This window comes from Cygnus atratus, chromosome 7, assembly GCF_013377495.2.
Source record: "Cygnus atratus isolate AKBS03 ecotype Queensland, Australia chromosome 7, CAtr_DNAZoo_HiC_assembly, whole genome shotgun sequence".
Lineage (NCBI taxonomy): Eukaryota > Metazoa > Chordata > Aves > Anseriformes > Anatidae > Cygnus > Cygnus atratus.
In genome coordinates, this window is record NC_066368.1 from 34,266,448 (window position 1) to 34,287,206 (window position 20,759).

General features: G+C 40.3%; 1 long non-coding RNA gene across 2 annotated transcripts in view; it reads right to left on the bottom strand.

The window, feature by feature from the left end:
* The window catches only part of LOC118244402 (uncharacterized), a 50,601-nt gene that overhangs the window by 16,480 nt on the left and 13,362 nt on the right, over nt 1–20,759 (bottom strand). For both annotated transcript variants that reach the window (XR_004777532.2, XR_004777531.2), the window contains exon 2: nt 294–420. This is a non-coding gene — a long non-coding RNA (uncharacterized LOC118244402). The remainder of the gene's footprint in view (nt 1–293; nt 421–20,759) is intronic.

Below are 20,759 nucleotides of genomic sequence, written 5' to 3' on the forward strand. Positions count from 1 at the left end.
CAAGGAAACCGTAAAACAGCCCAGTGTATTTATTCTCTTCCTTCAAGTGTGTCAGTCCTTTGACTAATGATGACAAGATTTCTGGTCTTGTTGAGTTGCTAGCTTCTTCACAAGTGCTACTAATAAATACTTCAGTTTGGAAGCTAATTTCTTACAACTGTCTGGCAAATTGCACTGACACAGTCAACTCATTTCTCATACGCCTTTATCAGATAGCTACCAGATTAAAGACTAAATGAGCAACACCTACTTCGATTAGATACCAGATTAAAGAGCAAATGAACAATACTTACTTGGATTTGAAATGGTCACTGGGTTCACTGTGATTTTCTGTCTCCTCATTAGCCCCCGGAACTACCCAGTCACCAGCATAATGTGTTGTTAAAAGGCTCTGGCTTGTCTCCAAAGCGAGAAGAAAACCTGCAAATAATAACATGTCATTTAAATGCATCTCTGAAAGCCTGGAGGTGCCTCAAATAGATTAGCACTTTGGACTTTCAGAAACCATGCAGTCCAGTGTTTCTTACTGATGTTCCCAAAGAATTACAAGTATCCAACATTTACATCTCATGACCCAATAACCTCTTTTGTAGTAAATAAGCCCAGGAAATTCTAGTTTTCTATCAGAGAATTTTGGTCATTTTTAGGACATCAAGTGTAAGTAGTACACAACCAAATCCACATTTACAGCTTTTTGAAAGCCCATAGCTAAAGAGAGTTGGTGAGTGGGTGTAGTACTGTGCTGGGATTCAAAGCAGTGTCACCTTGCGAACGTATATATTACCATATAATATAATCACAGCTAACAATAACTTGTCTGTGACAGACCCATTTCTTCCACAGCTGGTGGGCTCTTTTTTTTTTTCTTTTTTTTTCCTTTTTACCTTGTGATCTTTTGGCTAGTACTGCCAAGAAGCCACCACATGTTGCAGGCTCTTGGTGAATGTGGCAGGCAGTAGCAGACCCATCCGAAGGTTACAAGATTTAGCATGAATAGTTTTGTGATTTGATCCTTCAAATAATAATTTTAAAAACTGTAGTAATGTAAGTTATCAGCATTATTCTCCAGCCTATGTTCCTCCTTACATTGAAAGTAGTTGTTCTTTATGGCCTAAAACAGAATGCAATCATCATCAATAACATCCTCCAACACTTGATTAACCCAAATGCTTGGATGAAGACTAATCACCCAAATCTTTACTTTGTGAAAATGAGGAAGAAGGCATACTTACCTCACTGTCTCCTCACGTCAGAAGCTAAGCTCATACCATAAAGATTTTGTAAAGAAGCCTCCACCTTACAAAGACTTAAAAAAGAGCTAAAGTTGTGGCTCCACGGAAGTATAGAAGACAGTGCTGAGGCCCTGACATGGGTCAGGTCCACAACATGGGTTTAGCAACTCGTGACACCCATGTGGGTGATTAATTCACAAGTCAGGCGTATGCATAAGACTTGACAGACCAGAGGGCTGCTGCATGTTTTAATGGTATAAAATGGCCCAAATCTCACAACTGGTAGCCTTAGTTGCTATAATAGTAATTTTACTAAAATTAGTGCCTGATACATTAAATAACTTATTGATGATAAATAATCTGATCAGTTTTATGAGGAGGAAAGAAAATTTAATAGGACATATAATCTACTGGGACAGCAGGAACTCTGTCATTACTCGTGCACGGGAAACAAGGAAGCAAGAAAATATAGCACTCTGAGCATATTCTAAAAGGATCATTGTGCAGAAAAAAATCTCTCAACACAAAAATCAAAAGGTTCATAACAGGGAGAGGCAGTGCCTGCTCTGCAGTGACAGCTTCATGTTTATTTTTTCTAGGAAAAATAAGAAGGAGATACTGAAGTAAAGACAAGATAATTTTATTCCCAGATCAAATAAAGGAACACAGAGTGTGTTCTCATCAAAGTGATTACTTTAGGGGGAACTAATACAATGAATGTTCTTAAATGAAACAACTTCTTTATAGGGCATCTCACATTAAAGATTTTAGTGTAAGTAATATTTCTGTCAGGCAAAGTGATTCAAGACAAAACATCTTGTAGAAGATACAAAAAAGACCTTCAAGAAGCCTCAAATTAACAAGATGTGCATATGAACCTTTGTGAGAGCTCATATAGGATGGCACTTTCTCAGAGAGTGCATGAATTTATGCATCTTTATAAAGGTACTCCTTAGTAATCACATACTTGTAAAAATGTATTCTATTTACTATGCTTCCTTTGCAGCAAATTATCCCTTTGCTTAACAAGCCTAAGAAACAAGGATGTCAGGAGCAAAAATGATGACTGTCCTTTCACTAGTTGTTTGAAATCTTTTATTTTAAATTAGCTACTAGATGTTGCTAGATGTAGAACTAAAATAAAAGGCTGCTCAGCAGAGACAACTGGGACAAATCCTCAGCTCTCTGGGAGCTGTCTTCTTTGCAAACAGGAAGGACATGCGTGTCTCTCCTTCTATCGTGCTGGAAGCCTTAAGAGCAAAACTCATGCCATGCCAAGCGATAGGTGCAGCCCATGAGATAAGCTTGTGCAGATGCCTTGCTGAGCACATATACACACCTAAGCACTGGCAATCCGAGCTAAGCAATGTGGACCTGCAGTATTTCTTTGTGTTCTGAAATGGACATCTGTATATCAGCACACTTGAAGACCTACAGCTACATTTTATTATTCTAGAATCTGAGAGGTCTCAGGGGGTAATTATTTATAAAATGACTAAAACATCTTGCCTCGGGTGCTGAGCTCTGGAAAGCCATGTCTTCTCTCAGGGTCACAGGAGTTAGAGATGAAAAAGCCTGACTGCATCATCTTGTATTGTTCCCTCCAGTGCCTTTGCCAGTAATTTATCAAATCTGTATTTATCTTAGCATTTCTATATGGCTCCCATTGCACCACTTTGCAATATTCAATTCCTTTATTCTCACCAGGGCCCTATCTGGTATGTTCTGCATCATGTGTGATGCAGTCCTGAAGAGAAAGTTCGTAGCAACAGAAAAAGACAAAGTACAGTCCCTTTTCCTTACTTGCTACCTCACTCGCTAAATTGTCGTCTCATTCTCATCTGATGGGGTTTCTGTCTCTCCCATGGGAGAGATGAAATTAGTGAGAACGTAGGTGGGGACTGAGCTTGTTCTTGGGCATAAAGAGCTCAGAATTATCCTGTGCTTTCCGCTACTTTCTTCCAAAATATTCAGGTCTTTGCAGGAAGTACAGAATTTCCAGAATATCTCATGGCAAGTATTTGGTCAAGTTCTATGGCTTTTACTATTCAGGAGGCTTGGCTGCAAAACAAATGTGCATTTTTTTGGGGCTGGGATATTCTTTTGTTTTCTTCAAGTAAGGCCTGTGTGCCTTTTAGCTTTTAACACTAATTTTTGATTTTCTTTAATTACTTTAATTTTTCAATAAAAATCCATTAAAAAAAGAAAAGGAAAAAAAATAGAAAATCCAAACATTTTGTTTCTCTTTGCATCGAGCAATTTTTTTTGAGATTTTTTAATCGAACAAATACTACAAACCACAAGCTCTAAATAGCCATTCTTCAGTGGCCAGACAGAGATCCCAGAGATTTCTTCTCCAACCCAGCTCTTCTCTGGAACAAGGGATTCTGAATCTGGGTGTTTCCTGAAGCATTGGATAATCCCAGAGAAACGCTGTTTGGGTTTGGTATAGAATCAAGAGTAAATTGTCTGGTAAGTCAGTGTCTGCCTTTGTTCTCCACAATTCTGCTAGCTAAGTAAGCACAGCACATGCTAATAGCTATTTATGTTGATTATGACTTGCAAATACCACAGAAGTACACAAGCAAGTGACACATGGGAAAACAGGGCTCTGAAACTTTGCTGCTATAGCACACTTCAAATGATAAAATCATTATCCAAGAATAACAGAGGGTATATTTTGTATGGGAAATACATTTCTTGTAGACCTAAATGCATCTCATTATTAAATTTAGAATTCCACAGATTTTTAATCCCAAAGTGTGCTGTTTTCAGTTGCAGTACTTGCAGGTAATGTAAGAACCTGCTGGCACAAACCACCACTTCTGCCTTGAGTGGCTCAACAGTCATTTGTAAAAACCATCAGTGAAAGCATAATGGAATAATAAACCAGAATATGACAAAATCAGTTGAGACTCTTTCAAAAATTTAGAAAGTTATGTACAAATATGAAAAAGGTGGTGCAAGCGCTGACATTTTCATGCATAACTTTCAAACAGACCTTCTTTCCCTGTCAGATTGATAGCAATAGAAGTTTTGAATAAAACATTGCAAAGACTGTGACTTGTTTCAGACATTTTCTCAACGGTCCTAATCCAGACTGGAGGCTGGAGGCTTTGGCCATTGGCTAATGGTTGATTCTCATTTACCCTGTGGGTACTTTTCACAGTTCTGGCATTATAAAACAGCCCTGAAGTGTTTGTAAAATACAGTTTACATTTGCATTGTGGCAAACGAGAAACGAGTCCCAAAGTCCTTAAAGCTAAAGTTGGTAAGAATGTACTTTTTATAGACTGGCAGCTTTTTCTAACAGCCCCTCTTCTTTGTCTTTGTGAGTCACAAGAGAAAACAATCATTCAATAAAAACATTTTCATCTTAGAGCCATTACTTAGAAGTAATCTTTCTTTGTAGAGAAAAAAAAAAGCATAAATTCAGTGTTATTTACCATTTACTTTTTCTTTTAGATTTTACATATAACAATATAAGCCTTCCTATTACTCTTATTAACATACGGAAAAGTTCAACAAAAAAAATAGCTCTAGTTATGAATCTTTGACTTATTCTAAAACACAAATGTTAATCCCAACAGTGGTCTGGTTGTATGGTGTATTGTCCTATCATTTGTGAATGTGCAACTAATATTTCTGGGGATACTGAACCTTCCCTGGATACTTATTTTTAGATGAGATGAGAAGGGCAGATGCCACTCCAACATAGACACCTTTGAAGACTTTGTACTAAGGATTTTGCAATTCACATCAGTAGTTTTATTAGAAATAAAAACATCAAAGGTGTATTTCCAAAAATCCCTAATACTACATATCTATCCCACACCTTGTATCTTATTTAAAATTTAATTTTGCCATGGCAAATGAAACTAGATAAAACATTTGTTATTAGCTTTGCTGTTTTATAGATTATTTAATTTAATTTGGTGGAACTTTATTATGGAAAAACCTAAAGAGATAAGCTAAAAATCACAGACTACCAAATACTCAACAGAAGTTGCTTAATGCCACATAAAGAACTGACCTAAAGAATTTAATTATTGTTTTAAGGACAATTTTTTTCCAGCCTCCTTTTTAAAGTTTGTTCCTCAATATAGGCAAAGGCATTAGAAAAATAAATAAAAAGTGATATTTAAACTTTGTAAAGTTTGCGCATTTAAAGTACGCAAGTACTTTGTCAGTAATTCAAGATTCTTGGAAATTGAGCTATAAATGAAACTAGACACCCGATCTGCAATGGAAATACGTAAGATCATGAATTGGATTTAACCGGCTCCAGTAAATCATAACATTGTTATTATTGTGTGAATAATTCATTTTAGCATCAGAGTAAAGAAAGCCCAATTGAAGTTCAAAAACATATGCTTTAAACCCTTCAAATTTAAGAATGGAGTTGTGCACATATATCGTAGTACACATATATCGCACATAGAAATAATTTAAAAACTTAAAAACTGTGAATCTTGGATTATTAACAGCTTAAAAAAATGTAAAGGCTGAGTAAATTTACTGGATACATCTATTCTGTCTGGATTTTTGACCTAGACTTCCTATGCCTTCTTTGAAATCACATGTCCTCAGAACAAAACAAAACAGAAAACAGGCTCTTGTATAAAACATAGTGTGGATTCTTCAGGGAGATCTTTCTTCTGTTCTGTCTTTTTATTTATTTATTTTTAAAGCATAAGTACAACTATCTAAAATTGCGATTGCAGTAGAAACTTTCCATTCATGTGGAAAGGAAAATAAAAAAATTTAGCCAACCAACCCAGAATGTCTCTGTTACTTAACATTTGGTCAGGGTATTATTCCTGAAGTTCATCAATGTGAAAATGAAAACATCTTTTGGGGGAGTTTCCAAGTGTGAGCAAGGAAGGGGTTCAATACAAAGTCCCAATTACATTTTGAAAGAGAAGGAAGTTGTAGCACTTAGTTATTTCTGGCATTGAATCTCACTTCAAAACTACAGAAGACATTTTTACAATCAAGTCTTGCACATATTTATATACAGCTCTGAAAAAGGCAATTAATTATATTATATTATTAATTGTTATTAATATATAAACATAACAAGCCACAGAAAAGTTGCAGAGGTACAGGCACGATTACTTAATATGCACGGTTAGGATAAAATTAATCCAGACAGACTTAGTTGTACTAAATTTAGAGACCCAGACAAGAGAGTGAACTAGAGAGCAAAGCCTCCAGGACTAGACTGGAGCAAAATAGAAAATTTCCTCAAGCCTAAGCTTGTGCTGGGAAGGACCAGGCACGTGCCCCAGTGCCTCTGACCATGCCGCTGAAGAAGGTCCTGTCTGCATGCAGAGAAGGGTATTTCCCACCTGTACCCATCTGGGCTCCAGCCGTGTTTCTGGCCCATCATCTCTGTCTCTCTCAGGAGCCCCATATCCATTCCTGACCTCTCAGAAAACCTTAGTCACTTCTAAACAGTAACACAAAGATTCACTCTTTTCCTTTTGTTATTAGTCCAGTGTAGTATTAGATGCTACACGGAAAGAGAAACAAATAACTCATAAATCTTTGGGAGGAGTTTTTCAGCTATGATGGAAAAACCTAAGCCAATAGTCTAAACTTAAGCCAAAAGCCTACATAGTCTTGGAACACGGGGCTGCATGTACAAGTGCTGTTCATGAGGAAACATGCAATAGAAAAACCATCTTCTTGGATGAAGCACACATCTTTTGGGCTTGTAATTCTCCTGAGAGATGCTAAATACATGGATTCCTCCACAGCAGGGCAGATCTCCTTTGAAAAGTTTTTTGGCAGTAGGAGAGACAACATCTCTATTTAGTAAATTTACCTGAAGAAGACTATTAAATAGCCATAAAAAAGAGCTAAAGATTTATTATTATTATTATTATTATTATTATTATTATTATTATTATTATTATTCATTTCTAGGAGAAATAGAGGAGTTTCTTCACACTACTGCAGAGAAGAGGAATCTTCTCCAGCAGCAGGGAGATGGACAGAAAGGACAGTAACATTTGCCAGAATCACCACAGCTGACTGCCTGTGCAATTTATGGAGTGGCTTTTCAGAGACAAATAACCCACCTGTGCAGACAAAAGAAACTGCCAGCAGTTCTTTTGTCAGAAACAGGCAGAGATTTTCTTTTTATACTTGGACGTACTGGTGACATTTCACACTTGAAAGTAGGGACAGAAACAAAGGGGTAGAAGAGGAGCAGTAGAATATTCCCTGATGTTTAAACATGGTTTCGACAACACCAGGGCCAGGGTACCTAGGCCATCTAACTTTTCACTGCAACCGGGCATTTGGTTTCAGCATGTTCTGGGAGTTCATTATGACAGTTTCTTTCTGGGTTTAGGTCTACACCTGCCTATACCCCATTCAAATTTACAAATTTACTACTGAGTCAATGAAATTTCCTGTGAGTGGTGAATTTGCATTCTGACCCACGTGTAAGAGACATACTTGAAAGCGGATGAGTTTTGTCTTCAGCAGTGCAGCACAGCTTTTATCATGTGGTTTGCTCACTAGCCTGACACCACCATTTAAGAGCTGCTGCAGTTATCCTTCATCCTATAAATGTGATGTTGTTTTCTACTGTCTAGCTGTGTGTGACAAAGAAAGACATTACTCAGGTTTTGCTTTCAACTCTCAAAAGTTCAAAGGAGTAAATAAAAAATAATCAAAAGAAACAAACGGAAAACCTCAAGCAAATCCCATCATTCTTTTCTCCCACCCAAATAGCCCTGCTGGCATTTGGATGGGAGAAAACTCTCTTTAGAGCTCACTATTAATTTCTTCCCACCATCACCACAGCACCAGGATTTCTCCTCCCATAGTACAGTTGAAGCTTTCTGTAGTTTCTATGCACCCAGAGGAGAAGTATATGCCTCCATTCCCTTGCAAATACTGCAGAGTCATTAGAAAGGAACTGATAATAGAGTAGGATTTCCCAGAGAAGTCAAAGATGGGAATTGCTGGGAGAGCTTGTGGTGGGGCCAAGCTAGTGCTTGCTGTGACCACAGAGGGCTGAGAGCACCTTCACGGCAGTGCTCGCAGAGCACGGTGGAGCAAGCCAGCAGGAAAGGTGGCTCAGTAGATCAGAGGTGGGTACTCGGTCCCTGCTAGGTGTGTGGGCAGAGGTTGCCCTTGGCCATGGCCGCTATGCTGGAAATCAGGTGGATGTTGGCCATGTAACTTTTTTGTGTACGGCTGGCTACAGAGTCAAGTCAACGCTAAACTTTGGAAAAAAACCAGAATGGTTATCATACCAGTAGATAGCATTGTACTATTCACCTTGATTTAGGAATTTGGTATTACTGTCTGAGTCACTCAACTACCAAAGCAAGTGCTTGACTGCAATTCTGGGACTAAATCCCACTACAATACTATTTAAGGGGAAGAATTACTATTCTAGAATAACTAGGAGCAGCCTCATTTAAAGCCAGAGTAAATTTAGAGCAGTAATATAAACAATTTTTAGTAAATACAGCAGGTTTTCTAGCCTACCTGTTTACATGTGCCACAGTTTTGTCTCATCCAGCATCCTGCTCCCATTCCAAAATGTCAATTTGGGTGCTACTCTTTTTCTGGGCTCCACTGGAAGCACTTGACTTTTATGAGGTGCTGACCACGGTCTATTCAAATTTACCTTCTGCCAGGCATCTCTAATATGGGGGACTTCGACTTTGGAAATAATGACCCTATTATTATATCTTCATTGTACAAACAAGTTGAAATATAAACTATAACAAACAAGTTCTCCAATTAGGACATATAAATGCATGCCAGGAACATAAATTCAGAAATCCAGATTTAGTCTTCCAAAATGATAAAACTGGCTCATAGTGTTAAGAAAGAAAGGTTTGTCCTGACTATCACAACTCATACAGAAACAGCTCTTAGTAAGAGAGGGGAGGCTACATAGGTTTAAAGAAAGCAAAGACCAAGGCCCAGTTGAAACTATCTTGACATCTAAAAAACAAAAGAAAGAAACTGGGGAAAACAACGCTAACTATACTGTAAATATTCTGGATTATTTCCTAAAAGAGAAAAAAATACTGAAAAAGAGCTCTTCTGTAGATATATCACAGAATCACAGAATTGTCTAGGTTGGAAGAGACCTCCAAGATCACCCAGTCCAACCTCTGACCTAACACTAACAAGTCCTCCACTAAACCATATCACTAAGCTCAACATCTAAACGTCTTTTAAAGACCTCCAGGGATGGTGACTCAACCACTTCCCTGGGCAGTCCATTCCAATGCCTAACAACCCTTTCAGTAAAGAAGTTCTTCCTAATATCCAACCTAAACCTCCCCTGGCGCAATTTTAGCCCATTCCCCCTCGTCCTGTCACCAGGCACGTGGGAGAGTAGACCAATCCCCACCTCGCTACAGCCTCCTTTAAGGTACCTGTAGAGAGCGATAAGGTCGCCCCTGAGCCTCCTCTTCTCCAGGCTGAACAATCCCAGCTCCCTCAGCCGCTCCTCATAAGACTTGTTCTCCAGACCCCTCACCAGCTTCGTTGCCCTCCTCTGGACTCTCTTGAGCACCTCCATGTCCTTCCTGTAGCGAGGGGCCCAAACCTGAACACAGTACTCGAGGTGCGGCCTCACCAGAGCCGAGTACAGGGGGACAATCACTTCCCTAGACCTGCTGGCCACGCTGCTTCTTATACAAGCCAGGATGCTGTTGGCCTTCTTGGCCACCTGAGCACGCTGCTGGCTCATATTCAGCCGACTATCAACCAGTACTCCCAGGTCCTTCTCTGCCAGGCAGCTTTCCAGCCACTCATCTCCCAGGCTGTAGCTCTGCTTGGGGTCGTTGCGCCCCAGGTGCAGGACCCGGCACTTGGCCTTGTTGAACCTCATACAGTTGACCTCAGCCCATCGCTCCAGCCTATCCAGATCCTCCTGCAGAGCCTTCCTTCCCTCGAGCGGATCGACACACGCACCTAACTTGGTGTCATCTGCAAACTTACTGAGGGTGCACTCAATCCCCTCATCCAGATCATTGATAAAGATATTGAAAAGGACTGGCCCCAGTACTGAGCCCTGGGGGATGCCACTAGTGACCGGCCTCCAACTGGATTTGGCTCCATTCACCACAACTCTTTGGGCCCGGCTATCTAGCCAGTTTTTAATCTAGCCAGTTTTTAACCCAATGAAGCGTACGCCAGTCCAAGCCACGAGCAGCCAGTTTCTTGAGGAGAATGCTGTGGGGAACGGTGTCAAAAGCCTTACTGAAGTCAAGGTAGACCACATCCGCAGCCTTTCCCTCATCCACTAAGCGTGTCACTTTGTCATAGAAGGAGATCAGGTTCGTCAAGCAGGACCTGCCTTTCATAAACCCATGCTGACTGGGCCTGATCGCCTGGTTGCCCTGCAAGTGCCGCGTGATGACATTCAAGATAATCTGCTCCATGAGCTTCCCTGGCACTGACGTCAAACTAACAGGCCTATAGTTCCCTGGGTAAAGTACCAGCTTAAGTCCTCCTGCTAAGTCTTCCTGCAGGTAGGCTGCAGTAGGCAAACTGTTTCAGTCTTTGTTCCTTAATTAGTTGATTTTTTCCTGAGTCAGTTTCCAAGCCTGAGTTTTTTAGAGGGATAGATGCCATACAAGCTTCCTTGCAAATATCCAGAAACAGTTTCATGGGTGATTTTGATTGACCTCAGTAACATTACCCAGTCCTCTTATCCCACAAGAATGCTCCCCACTAGAGAAAGGACGACAATAACAAAACAGCAAAGAAAAACTCTTCTAGAGGACAGGATGTCCTCTTCTCAATGTGAATTTCATGAAGACAGAAGTAAAAAATAAAAATGCATGAGTAAGCTTTATTGGCATCTCAGCAGGAACAATATCTCGTTGTTCACCCTCACCATGACTTTGGTGTGCGTATCTTTGGACAGAAACGATCTGAAAATATTGAAGGGGAGATCTGAAAATTGTAAAGTCCATTTCAAATCTCACAGTAAGTTTTCATTATGAAGGAGAATAGTAGCATAATGGTGTCTCATGGTTACAGGCCATCAGAAACACACAAACGTGGAAAGAATAAACTTAGTATTGATTCATCCTCTATTCATTCACAACAGAATAAAGATGCAGTTTTGAACACAGTTATGTCTCAATATAACTAAATGAACTTGGAAAAATTACACCAATTTTAAACCACAGTGGGATCAAAGTCCCACCTTCAGAGTTTGTAACAGGAGATTCTAGGCAAAAACACTTCAAATGACTTCATCCTCATCAATGTATTCTTCTTTTCATTTGTTTTAACAGTCATCTAAAATGATCTTTTTTCAGTTTTAAAAGGCAGTAGGAATTGGCTTTTTTTTTTCTATATAAGGTACACATTACAAATCATACAAATGGGAAAAACAATGGAGAAGTAATTAAGAAGAAAAATAAGACTCCTTTGTGATTACATAATCAGTTGTGCTGTTCTTAGGTTTTCAATATTTCCAATTTCCGCTTGTTGAAGCTACTCCAAAGAAAGTAAAGGAAACACTGACCAGCCCTCTGATATGAGCTGCAAGTATCAAGAGAGCTGCTTGCCTATAAACCTGTCAGACTTCATTAATACTTCTCTAGATCTTAAGGAAATCCTGGCTCATGTAATGGGAAGTGTCCAAGGTAAATTATCAGCTACATACAGAAAACTATGTCCTTAAAAAAAAAAAAAAAAAAAAAAAGTCTTTTCTGGAAGAAAAGAAAACCACACCATCTAGTATATTAGGCTTACACTGTTTTGATGTGCATGATTTTTTTTTGTTTTGATGTATTTATTCATTAAAGAGTGAGTAGTACAACAGAATATTAAAACTTTCTAGTATGAGTACAAAGTCTTGCTCAACTGGTTAAAAAGCTTTTGCGGGGTGAGAGTTAACCCAACCTTATACGGGAAAATTGTACCCAAATACTCAAATCTACTTTTAAAATTCTGGGGTAATGTTTTCTGTAAAAGTGCTTTGATTTAGGTATCTCAAGAAACAAAATATGCTGCCTTCTACCTCCCTTTCAATAAGACAGACAAGTGGATGATCTATTTTTTTTCCCCTTCTTAACAGTATTTTATTTGCTGGAACTATGATTTCAGGATGATTCATCCCCTTTGGAGAATTCCCATTGCGCTTGCCAAAAGAATTTGGCTTTTAAAAAATTCTGTGGTCACAGAACAGAAATTGAAGGGAAAGCAGTGGTGTTATTCTCTCCCTTATGATGAATACATTACATGATTGATTTCTGTTCCTGGGCTAGCTAGTTCTAGAGAAACACCCAGAAATTTTTGTAGTGTGTGTGTTTGCATCTTTTCTCAGTGGCTTTGTGCTTCAGGTGTTTGCTCCAGTTCACATAGACAGTAGTTTTTTATGCAGGTCTCCTAAATCTCAAAGTTACCAGACAACCAGATTATAAAGGGAGATATGTCTTTCATTTCTCTTCTAATTAAACAAATATTTTTTAAATTTCCATGTGGTGTTGAATGACTTGAAGAGAAAATGCCAACAGCAGTTAGAATATTTTGTAGTACAGGAGTTACAATGGCCTTTTGCAAACAGACTTTTAAACTCAAGTCCTACTCAGAACTTCAGCTAATCTGGATTTCCAGCATCCTTGACTCATTTGCTACTTGCCACGCCTTTAGGGTACCAAGCCTAAAAAGAATTAGAACCCTTCATACCACCTCTGTGTTGGGATTGCAGCTCCAAGTTATCCTCTCGTTTTCATTTCTGTTATTTACATCTGGAGCATCTTTAAGAAAATAAAGTTGTTGTTTTTTTGGGGTTGTTTTTGTTTTCTTTTTTTTCAGTTGTTCCACACAGAAATCTTTTGTTTCAAATGAAAGCAAAGGGTCTTTTTTATGCAAAGAAACAAAGTTCCTTTCTATTCAAAAGCAACCTTGTTTTTCTTTATTGGTCCACCAGATCAAACTGCAAACTAAGATGCTTGCACAGAGACAGTTGGGGGCACCCTTAAAGCAGTCAGTGCAGGTCCCAGCATGGGGACCAAGCGACCGTGTCATGAATCTCCAGGTGTGAGTGGGGACGTGTAGGTAAGGCCAGAGGTCAGCCAAAGTCATCATCACCACGTGACAAACGCGCTCCTGAGCTGCAAGGCAGGCAGTATTTGTCTATGATCCTTGTCACAATCTCATGGTATATTTACTCCTGGTAGATGATAGTTTTTGGTGTCCTCCACTGTACAGTGAGCAAGTGTCACTACTGACTCTCCTGTGAGGCAAAGGAGATAGTGTCCACATCATTAATCATGGGCACTTATCTAGCAGCAGGAGCCCATCAACCTGTGACAAGTTTCTATTCCATGGACATTAAACTCCTAAATGCTGTCACAGTCCTGCCATAGATTGTAACAGACAGCAGGGAACAAGGAGAGTTTCATAAACCTTTTTTTCCTTGAGTAGATGAAACTTCCAAGTAGTTATTTTTGCCTCCATTACTTTGTTAGACCCCGAAAAAAGTTTGAAAAATGGTCCATTTCAACTGTACCCCAATCCATTTGGCAGATATTGATTCTCTTTTGCCTGTTCCTGCTGGAGTTTGATCACTAACATCCTCTCTGTTTGCTACTTTATTTGTTCGCCAACGTGAACCTGGGATCGGGGCATTCATTAGCATAATTGCTACAAGAGCATACAGCTTTGTTCCTGAATAGGTTTGATATAAACAGTGGCTAATTCTCTTTTAAAGTCTCAGAAGCTGAGAAGAAGCTGATATTTTACAAGACAGATTTTTTTTTCTTTCTACACATGATCTTTTTAAACAGAACTGACACACAGAAAATATGGAAACTACTTATAAAAAATATTGAACTGTTTATGTACTTTGAACAAAAATAATCAGAATTGGCTCTGTAGTGATCACAGACATGCTCCCTGCCCAAGTGTTATTCTTACTGACTTAGGAAATGAATACTGATTGTAAAGAAGAAATATAATGAATAAAATAATAATATATTTTTTTTTCCCAAAGTGTGCAGAACACAGTCATATCTGAAATTTTGATATTTTCATCATAGGAGTGAGCTGCAAAGTGCAGATCCCTAATTCCTGCATTTCACACAGGCTTATATTCAGGGGGTTTCTGCTGTTCTAACATCAAAAGTTCATTAAAATACATCATAGGAGAGAGAAAAGATGGAAGGAAAGAGATCATATTCCTATAGCTTGTCATGATTTTTCATATCTTTAGTAAAGAACTTCAGAACAAATTCAGTGAGCCCAGCACTACCAAATGTCTCTCTGGGGAGGAGCATGGTAAGACTGCCTGGGACGTAGTGAGGAGTTTAAGCATGGTATGACACATCACCTGCTTTGGAGATAAATAGCATAGGGCCCCTTTGGGACTTGCACTTGCCAGAGGCTGCCCCAGCCCCTAATCATTTCCTTGATGCATGAAAAGAAGTGTAAAAAATAAAACTTTTTTTCTGTTTTTGTGGCAACTCTGATCAGAACAGACTATTAGAGATACATCCTCTGAAACACTGAATTGCTGTTTTGCACCGAGGCAACAAAACCCCAAAGACCCTGAAATACAACGCAAATAAAAAGCACCTGCTTTTGCCACCAGAATGGTCCTGTGTACATGTGTATTAAAACTGAAACAGGACCCTTAGATGCTGAGAAGGAGCTTTTTTTTTTTTCTTCGTATTCTCCATTATTCAAGAAGTCTTTGATAAAAGCGACTGGTCTTGGAGGTCTGAACAGAAGGTCAAACCTGCTCCAAAGCCTTCAAGGAAAATCCACTGTGACAGGAGTAATTCTGTCACTGCATCTGGAAGTGGATATCATTGTTGTCTTTTATTGCTATTTGGACATATTAGCACAATAATGCTATCATACGTGATGTAAACATTGTGAATTTAGAGTGTACAGCACAGATTTCTAGCCCTACCTAGAGCTTCTGAGGCTAGAGCCAGTAATAATACTGCCGTATTCCAGTGAGGAGGCATCACGACTGTCACGGGTAACAGGCGGCTGTGACCTTCCCACAGCAAACTTTATCAGAAAGCTAGGGGCTTTTAGGAACTCACACTGCAGGGAGACCACGGCTGTGCTGTGTTAATCGCAGCGGCCATGGACCCTTTGTGACAGGCTCTTTTGTTACAGAGGGCAGGGAGGTGGGATGCAGGGGCTTGATCTGGCAGCAAAGGCAGCCCTCTAAGAGAAGTGCTAGGAATTTGGAGGGAGAGACTGTGTGAGGGTGTCAAGCTAGGAATCCCTTTGATTCTATCTATCAATCAGTTCCTAAAACAACGTTTTTACATTTCTAAAAATGCAGAAGTGACTGGGGTGCTTTGGGACTGCGGAGGAAGTGAAGGCAGGTTGTATTCCTCTGCCTCCCTGTAATTCCAGCCATCTTTCACAGCTGTAAATCTTCCTCGGAAAGCTTTGAAAGTCTTTTTGAGCATTAAAAGCTTGGGTGGTCAGGGTCAGGTGAGTTCCTTCCTCCCTCTTTCCCCACACAATGAATAGTTTTAAGAGGCCTACCCTTCTAGTTAGGTTTCCTTATCTGCCCTTTTTATGTCCCTCTCCCTGCAGGAAACAAAGGGGCACATACAACTGGCTAGGGACTGTGTAATTCTTAATGCAGATTTAAAAGGCAAAAATTCTCCTTTTCTTGTATATTCCCAGAAGACAGGATCAGTATCTAGTGAACCCACGTAGTCATAGATGCAGTTAGTTATGCTTGCATGTTGCGGTGCTGCCTTCTGAGCCATACCTGAGAATATTGTGTTGCACAGAAAAAAAAAAAAAAAAACAAACAACAAGCACCAATAAATAGTTTCCAAAGGAATGAAATGCTCTGATTGCTCTGATCTTAAAATACAGGGCCATATTCAGGTCCCATTCATTCACATGCAAAAGATACTGCTTATATACGCATGTGCCAATTCTACTTTTTATTCACGTGTCCAGTTTTGAATACCTGCTTTGATCTGTGAATGAATAGTACATGCTGTTGCAGATAATAGGACACGTTATGTATTTCGGCAGAAAGCAGCTTGAAAACAATGTTTTGTTCCAGCAATGATTTTGAAGATACGTATGATGCTCTGAACAGAAGCTAGACCTTCCTTTCCCATTGGTTACTTTAAAAATGTCTCGTGCCTCTGTAAAAATGCTACAGATAGCTGTGTTTCTCAAAGATTGAACTGCAGTCTGCAGCACATACATCACATTAATTCCTTTGACTTTTAAAATTTTTATCTCCCTATTATTGTCTAATATCGACAAAATGTCTGTACCTTTGAAAATGGAGGTCTGATTATTAGGACCCTTCCAAGTCAGGTCTTGTCCATATTACGAAATGGGAACAAGGTTTAATCACAATTACCTGCCATGCTGAATATGATTTGCTCTGATCTACAGTGACAGGTCAGTTTTGGTCGTCATTATGTCACATCTCCATGCAACAAAATTTCATAATGAAAGCAAGTCCACAGCTAGTGAGTTTTAGGAAACACGATGCACCACTTGTTGTATATGTAAGAAAAAGACTTTCATGGAACAGTGTGTACTGGGACACATAGAAAGAAATACTAAAAGCTGTGAAAGTTCAAACCATACTTTGTATCTAAATCACCTTTTAGAAGCTTTATTATCAGCAGACTGTTTTTATAAAGTGATGTTCTTTCAGTGGGGTCTAGGAAATTAGAGCATTTGTGACTGCAGTAAGTATCCTCAAAAGGACAAACTTCCCAGAACTACATGAATTTCTGGTCGTCTCAGAAAAGACATCACAGCTTTTACAGGAGCTGGGACAGTGCCAGAACTACCTGTCTTCAGGATTAACTTGCAGCTCTGCGGAGAGTCCTACCTTGTAAATCTAAACTGAGTTAAGGACTGGATCCTAAATTCCTTTGGTTTCAGCAAGACTTCAGATCTAAATAACCATATATATTTCATTATTTTAGCGTTTGATAACACAACTTATTGAAGAATCTTGTAATTTATGGCATCATGCCAGTAACTGACCAAATCAAAGCCTTCAGCTTCTTACATAAAGCCTTCAGCTTCTTACAGCCAGGAAGGGAACCAGTAAAACCACTGTCTTGGACTTCCAGAGGGCTGACTTTGAGCTGTTCAGGACACTGGTTGGCAGAGTCCTTTGGGAGGTGGTTCTGAAGGGCAGAGGTGTCCAGGAAGGCTGGGCACTCTTCAAGAAGGAAATCTTAATGGCTCAGGAGCGGTCTGTTCCCACGTGCCCAAAGACGAGCCAGCGCGGAAGAAGACTGGCCTGGCTGAACAGAGAGCTGTGGTTCAAGCTTAGGAGAAAAAGAGGGTTTATAATCTTTGGAAAAGAGGGCGGGCCACTCACGAGGACTATAAGGCTGTTGCGAGGCTGTGCAGGGACAAAATTAGAAGGGCCAAAGCTCATCTGGAGCTCAATCTGGCTACTGCCATTAAAAATAACAAAAAATGTTTTTACAAATACATCAACACCAAAAGGAGGACTAAGGAGAATCTCCATCCTTTACTGGATGTGGGGGGAAACTTAGTTACAAAGGATGAGGAAAAAGCTGAGGTGCTTAATGCCTTCTTTGCCTCAGTCTTTAGCAGCGAGACCAGTTGTTCTCTGGATACCCAGTACCCTGAGCTGGTGGAAGGGGATGGGGAGCAGGATGTGGCCCTCACTATCCACGAGGAAATAGTTGGCGACCTGCTACATCACTTGGATGTGCGCAAGTCGATGGGGCTGGATGGGATCCACCCGAGGGTACTGAGAGAACTGGCGGAGGAGCTGGCCAAGCCGCTTTCCATCATTTATTGGCAGTCCTGGCTATCAGGGGAGGTCCCAGTCGACTGGCGGCTAGCAAATGTGATGCCCATCTACAAGAAGGGCCGGAGGGTAGACTCGGGGAACTATAGGCTTGTTAGTTTGACGTCAGTGCCAGGGAAGCTCATGGAGCAGATTATCTTGAATGTCATCACGCGGCACTTGCAGGGCAACCAGGCGATCAGGCCCAGTCAGCATGGGTTTATGAAAGGCAGGTCCTGCTTGACGAACCTGATCTCCTTCTATGACAAAGTGACACGCTTAGTGGATGAGGGAAAGGCTGCGGATGTGGTCTACCTTGACTTCAGTAAGGCTTTTGACACCGTTCCCCACAGCATTCTCCTCAAGAAACTGGCTGCTCGTGGCTTGGACTGGCGTACGCTTCATTGGGTTAAAAACTGGCTAGATTAAAAACTGGCTGGATAGCCGGGCCCAAAGAGTTGTGGTGAATGGAGCCAAATCCAGTTGGAGGCCGGTCACTAGTGGCATCCCCCAGGGCTCAGTACTGGGGCCAGTCCTTTTCAATATCTTTATCAATGATCTGGATGAGGGGATTGAGTGCACCCTCAGTAAGTTTGCAGATGACACCAAGTTAGGTGCGTGTGTCGATCCGCTCGAGGGAAGGAAGGCTCTGCAGGAGGATCTGGATAGGCTGGAGCGATGGGCTGAGGTCAACTGTATGAGGTTCAACAAGGCCAAGTGCCGGGTCCTGCACCTGGGGCGCAACGACCCCAAGCAGAGCTACAGCCTGGGAGATGAGTGGCTGGAAAGCTGCCTGGCAGAGAAGGACCTGGGAGTACTGGTTGATAGTCGGCTGAATATGAGCCAGCAGCGTGCTCAGGTGGCCAAGAAGGCCAACAGCATCCTGGCTTGTATAAGAAGCAGCGTGGCCAGCAGGTCTAGGGAAGTGATTGTCCCCCTGTACTCGGCTCTGGTGAGGCCGCACCTCGAGTACTGTGTTCAGGTTTGGGCCCCTCGCTACAGGAAGGACATGGAGGTGCTCAAGAGAGTCCAGAGGAGGGCAACGAAGCTGGTGAGGGGTCTGGAGAACAAGTCTTATGAGGAGCGGCTGAGGGAGCTGGGATTGTTCAGCCTGGAGAAGAGGAGGCTCAGGGGCGACCTTATCGCTCTCTACAGGTACCTTAAAGGAGGCTGTAGCGAGGTGGGGATTGGTCTACTCTCCCACGTGCCTGGTGACAGGACGAGGGGGAATGGGCTAAAATTGCGCCAGGGGAGGTTTAGGTTGGATATTAGGAAGAACTTCTTTACTGAAAGGGTTGTTAGGCATTGGAATGGACTGCCCAGGGAAGTGGTTGAGTCACCATCCCTGGAGGTCTTTAAAAGACGTTTAGATGTTGAGCTTAGTGATATGGTTTAGTGGAGGACTTGTTAGTGTTAGGTCAGAGGTTGGACTGGGTGATCTTGGAGGTCTCTTCCAACCTAGACAATTCTGTGATTTTAACAAATTATAGGAAGATGGCAATAGAAGTGTTTATGATACTAAAGGCATGACATTTAGGACAAAATCATGACATTTATAGGGCTTTCAGGATCTCATAAATCTTGTTCACTATAGCTTGTACAACTAACAGCCTGTTCAACAACAAGCAAAAATCTCAAAAATGTTTATTTTCTTACCAGAGATAAGAAGGTTCCTGAATAATAGAATGTTTTTATGCTTGATCTCATTCTGAAAATGTAGTACACTCAGTGACAGTGGATCACAGAAATAAAAATTCCTTTTTCTTTCTCTCTATAAAACAATTCATTCTTTGTTATATAGCAAACACAATTAATGCAACCACTCACAATAGAAAAAAATAAAAAGAAGGGGGGTATGTTGTTAGTGTATTCTGAACTGATCAACTATGATCACTTAGATACAGAAAATATCTTAATATTTTTTATCATCCATACATTAAATAACCAGAAGCAAAATGAGTTACCAGAGAAAAGTCTTCTTTACACCTTTTAAAGAACATTGTTTGGTTATGAACTTGTTTTGATGTTGCTATAAAAATTGCAGTCACTTTCATGCTTTCCTGATTTTTTTTCACTAGTTGCAAGTTTTCAGACATAATAGCCTATTACGTGTATATTTTTAACACACGCACACAGACTATGGGAGACACTCATTTGTTGCCCCAGAATGAATATGAAAGATATGTTTTGCACATATTAGCCTATTTTAATGCCAGACATAGAGTAAACCTTTATTAGTGATTAGAGGTCAGAGTGGTAATGAAATAGTCAAGGTAGGAGGCAGGAATACTTGTTCACCTTGAATTTATTTCAGGTTTAGTCATTTTTCCTATATTTGAATCTGTCTCTTCATCTTTCAAACCCATGAATGAAACCTAGAATTAGCGCACATGAATAATTTGATGTAACCACATACAACGTGTGAAAGCAAAGGCCAGACAAAGAATAAAATGGCATGAATACACCTGTCTTTCTGACTTCAGATGTCATGTATTCCACCTGTCTGATAAAATGTAGTGCGATGCTCTGTAGTGATGTGCTCCTATATAATTTCACCCAGCTTCTTAACCACAAAGAGTACAGTGAATACAGAACTGTTCATGCTTTCTTTCTCATATTTTATGTGAGACATTTCATTTACTTTCAGTATTTTAAAGATTGCCATCCCACATTTTAATAAACTGTTACAATAATTTGTGATAATTATTATTTTTTACTATCTTCTATGATACTCCTTT